Here is a 5,185-nt window from a genome sequence, read left to right on the forward strand (position 1 = left end):
TTTTTTTTTCTTTAAAGACAAGGTCTTATTATCTAGTTAAGGTAAGTCTTGGACTCACTGTGTAGTCCGTGCTCGCTTCAAATTTATGGCAATCCTCTGCCTCAGCCTCCAAGAGCTGGGATTACAGGCATGTGCCACCATGACCCACATTCCTTACATGTTTCAATTTCAACTATTACATTTTTCAACTTCTACTATTCAGGACACCTCAAATCTCACTGTATGTTTTTCAAACACTTCCAAAAGGCAAGTGGATTTAATCTCTCTCCTGATCTTTCTCTTGTCTTCCAATTTCTATGATTTGCATTAAAAATAAAAACTTCTGGCAACAGTAGGTCCAGAGGTTTTAAAGGCTACAACAAAGCCAGAGACTTAAAAGCATGAAAAAGAAAACCAACGTTGAAGGATAGAAAGGTTGAAGGACAGAAAGAAGTCTTAAACTGTGATAAATATAAAGGCTAGCGTAGCATAATCTTTAGGTTTACAAAAGCTACAAAAAATTGACACAATTCATATACACTGGAAATCAACATGACTTTGAGCACGTCAATATACAGTTCTAAGTCTTTACCTGAGAAATAAGCAGTGTAGGTGATGTTTTAAAAGTCCACTGCTAGGGCCAGCCAGATAGCTCAGGGGACTAAAGTGCCTGCTTAAGTAGAACAGTGGCCAGGGTTCGATCCCAGGTGTGCCTGCAGGCCCCACCCCTGGGTGATCCCAGCTCTTTAGAGGCTGAAAACAGGAGAATCACTACATGTCCAATCTACATAGTGAGACACTGTACTAAATACATTAAGTAAAAAAGAATAAAAACCTTTAAAAAAAAAAAAAGGGCCAGCCAGACAGCTCAGCAGATTAAAGCGCCTGCTTAGGCAGCCACAGAGCCCCCAGAGCACAGCAACTGAGACTGGGTGCGGTGGTGCACACCTGTAATTCCAGCGCTTGGGAGGTTGAAAACAGGAGTTTCACTATGAATGAGTCTCATCTGTGTAGTGAGACCCTGTAGACCTGTAGTAAAAAGTAAAAACATTTTAAAAAAAGAATTTGATGAAGATAGTGAACTCTTTTACTTGGAGAAACTAATACAAAAGCACCCTCACACATAACTTCTGTGTTTGTGGACCCAGGGAAGATAAAAAACACCTGCTCTACAAAGTCTAAAAAGAATTCCTAAACCTGAAGAGGGAAATAGATTATCTTCTCTAATTGCACAACAAACTACTGCCTTCAAAGACAATTATGAAACACACATACACACCTATATTCAGTGCTCCTGGCCAAGGCAGAATTGCACTGAGTTTAAGACTAGACTGAGCTCCATAGTGAAAATCTCAAATGCACACACACAAAAAAAAGACTATTATAAACCATGCATATTAGCACATGCCAATAATTTCAATATTCAACAAGATAACCAAATTCAAGCCCAGCCTAGACAACTGAGTACCTGAGTGACTTCAAAATACACTCTCTAAAAATAAAAGCTGAAAAGGGCTAGAGGCTATATCTCAAAGTGAAAGCCTTTGGGTCAATCTCTAATCTTTCAGAAGTAATTCAAGAATGAAGACTGGGGGGCCGGGGAGATGGCTCAGTGGAATAAGCACTTCCCTGGCAAGTGCAAGGCCCTGAGTTCAATTCCTGGTTCCGCAAAAAAAAAAAAAATGAAGACTGGAGGCATATCCATAAGTTACAACTTCTCCTAACAATTTTCAGTTAATTTTAATTTTGGAAATTTTATTTATTTACTCAGAATTGAACTCAGGACCTCACACTACCAGGTAAGTGCCCAGTCACAACCCCCCAACCACCAGAAAAGTCAGATTCACTTTGGAAAAGTAAACATGAAAACACAACAGGTACTGATTCTTTCACACTGCCACATGAATGTCAGATCTCCCCTATCTTTAACACAAATACAATGTAACACAAATACACATGTAAAATTTATTTAACACTAATATACATGTAAAATTATGCAGTAACTTAAAATGTCAAAAATTCAAAAAAAAAATTCAAATTATAAAAATGTCACCAAACTTGCTATGACACAGAAAATGGTTAAACTTGGGGTCGGGGAGATGGCTCCATGGAATAAGTGCTTCCCTGGCAAGCGCAAGGACCTGAGTTCAATCCCTGGTTTCCACCAAAAAAAGAAAAAAAAGAGGTTAAGCTCTTTGAAGTTAAATTTTTAACACATATAACTTTAGGTCTGCATGTAAAATGCAGTTAAAATTATGCAAAACCAAACCAAATCTAAAACTCTTCCCCCAAAAAATACACCAAAATATAAAAGCAACTGACTGCTAAAAGAATGGATAAATTTTTTTCCTAATTCTTAAATTTCCCATGGCCAGGGAGTTAGCTCAGTGGCCCAGAGTCTATCTGGTAAGTATGGGGTCCTAAGTTCAATTCCCAGCACCTAAATAAGTTTTCCAAAATTTAAAAAAAACCTAAAAATTGTTAGATTTATAATTCATAAACATGCCCCGCTCTTACTTAGCTCTTGAATTATTTCTAAAAAACTAAGTAATTTACTAAATATAGATATTAAAACTAAAAATAATTCTTTTAAGAAATCCATAAGGGTTGGCCAAATAGCTCAACGGATTAAAGCACCTGCAAGCAGGCCCAGGGATGAGGAGTTCAATCCCCTGCCCTGCCGGCCCCACCCCAGGAGACCCTGAGATGGCAACTGAGATTGGATGTGGTGGCATGCCTGTAATCCCAGCTTTTGGGAGGCTGTAAACAGGCAGATCACTATGAGTCCGATCTAGTAGTGAGACCCTAAACACCCTTTAGACTCTATCCTAAAATACACACACAAAGAAAGAAAGAAAGAAAGAAAGAAAGAAAGAAAGAAAGAAAGACGAAAGAAAGAAATCCATGATGGAGGGTCAGCCAGATAGCTCAGGAGACTAAAGTGCCTGCTTAGGTAGGGGGGGTTTGGATCCCCAGCATGCTGTGCTGGTTCTGCTGAGATGGCTGCTGAGATGGTGACTGAATAAGACTAGGTGTGGTGGCAAGCACCTGTAATGCAAGCACCTGTAATCCCAGGGCTTGGGAGGCTAAAAACAGGAGGATCACTACAAGTCCGATCTGTGTAGTGAGACCCTGTTCCCCCTGCAGACCCTGTACTAAGTACATAAAAAAAAAAAAAGAAAAGAAAAGAAAACCATGAACACTTTTTTTTCCTCACAGGCACACTGTTTTCTTAATTATCCTAAATTAATCATTCCAACAGATTACATAAAAAGTTCAGAACAAGGGGGCCAGGGAGATGGCTCAGTGGAATAAGCGCTTCCCTGAGAAGCGCAAGGGCCTGAGTTCAAGCCCCATTTCTGCCAAAAATAAAAAAATAAAAATAATAAAATGTTTTAAAAAGTTTAGAACAAATTAAACTGACATTAATAATGTTATGAATATTACACATAAGTCTAACATTAGCATTTCAAAAGTGATGGAGGCTGGAGTACAGTTCAGTGCTACAGTATGTGTTTAGCATAAAGCAAGGCTCTGAATTAAATCCCCAACAGTAATGAAAAGATGGTAAGACTCCTGGGGGAAGAAAAAAAAAAATTTAGGATACTATACTAATAACTAATAATCACTCACTAACTCAAACTGACAAATGGGACCTACACCTCAAAATTAATGTAATAATAAATATTCTACGTGTGTGTGTGTGTGTGTGTGTGTGTGTGTGTGTAGTTTTAGGGAAGGACCTACAGGGTGCTGAGTCTCACTACTAGATCGGACTCATTGTGATCCTCCTGTTTACAGCCTCCCAAGTGCTGGGATTACAGGCGGGCATCACCACACCCAGTCTCAATCACTGTCTCAGGCACTGCTGCAGTGGGGCTGCCAGGCAGGTCCGGGATCAAACCTCCTGCCCCTGCGCCTGCGCCTGCTTGCAGGCACTTTAATCCACTGAGCTACTTGGCCAGCCCTCTGCCTTAATATTTTAGAAAGTACTGAACTACCAATACGTTAGACCCTTGAAAAACACATTTAGATCTAAAACGGCCCCCAAAACTTCATGTTTGGAAGGCAAGTGGACCACTGGAAGGCAAGTCACTGGAAGACTAGCCAGAAGGGCTTACTGTACCCCACCCCTGGCTCCTCCCTTGGCTCTCTCAGCTTTCTAAGGGTCATAGGATGTGTGTAGCTGCAGCCAACTGTGGGCTAAAAACCTGAGCCAAAATAAGCCTCTTCTCCTTTTAGTTGTGGCTGTCAGATATTTCATCCCAGTGAAGAAAGTGACTAAGACAATATATTTCTGTTACTTTACAGTCACCTCAAGAAATGTTACTAGAGGACAAAATCTCATAGCTATATAAAGCATCTGTCTACTAGTTTAAAGAGCTCTGCTTGTCTTGACAAATATGCTAACCAAAAATTTTAAGATGAACAATACAAGAGAAAGTTCATTAAAATTAAGCCACAGGTGTATTTTTCAATCTTGCTAAGCATGTTTTTAAAAGCACATAATCTCTGAAACTGATACAAAAATCACTAATAAAAAACAATAGCATAAAATGATGGGGGAAAAAAAAAAACAATAGCAGGAACAGGGAGATGGCTCAGTAGAATAAGCATTTCCCTGGCAAGAGCAAGGGCCTGAGTTCAATCCCCAGTTCCGAAAAGGAAAAAAAAAAAAAAAAAAATAGCAATTTGTAGCCAAAATAGTAGTAAAATGTTTTCTCCACTCCTACAGGCCCTACAATCTACAAAGTATAAGATGCACATAAACCTCTTGGGCTTTGCTGTTTATATAAAAACTTTTACCTATGTTAATTTTTACTTTCTGTAAAACTTCTGTAAACAAATCAATGAAGGTCACATACACCGTATGTATATATTACACTACACAATAATAGTTTATATACACTATGTACATATGGAAAAATACTAAGGCCAATTAGCTTGCTAGTAACGGAACCAGACCTCAAGATGAAGTCCCCTGCCTTCAGCTCTGAACCTCCTACTGCACATAACACCACTCCTTCTGTAATACAGTAAAAACATTCTATGAAAAATTTGGCTGAGCTCCAAAACAGCCATCCCAGAATGAATCAGACTCCATATTATAGTGAGGATTTAATACAATTACCAGGCATACAACTTTTTATAAGTGAATAATTAATTAGTTGGCTTTAAATTAAATCAATACCGTATGGTGGGGGAG

The sequence above is a fragment of the Octodon degus genome, unplaced genomic scaffold (genome assembly GCF_000260255.1).
Source record: "Octodon degus isolate 3935 unplaced genomic scaffold, OctDeg1.0 scaffold00374, whole genome shotgun sequence".
In the NCBI taxonomy this organism is placed as follows: domain Eukaryota; kingdom Metazoa; phylum Chordata; class Mammalia; order Rodentia; family Octodontidae; genus Octodon; species Octodon degus.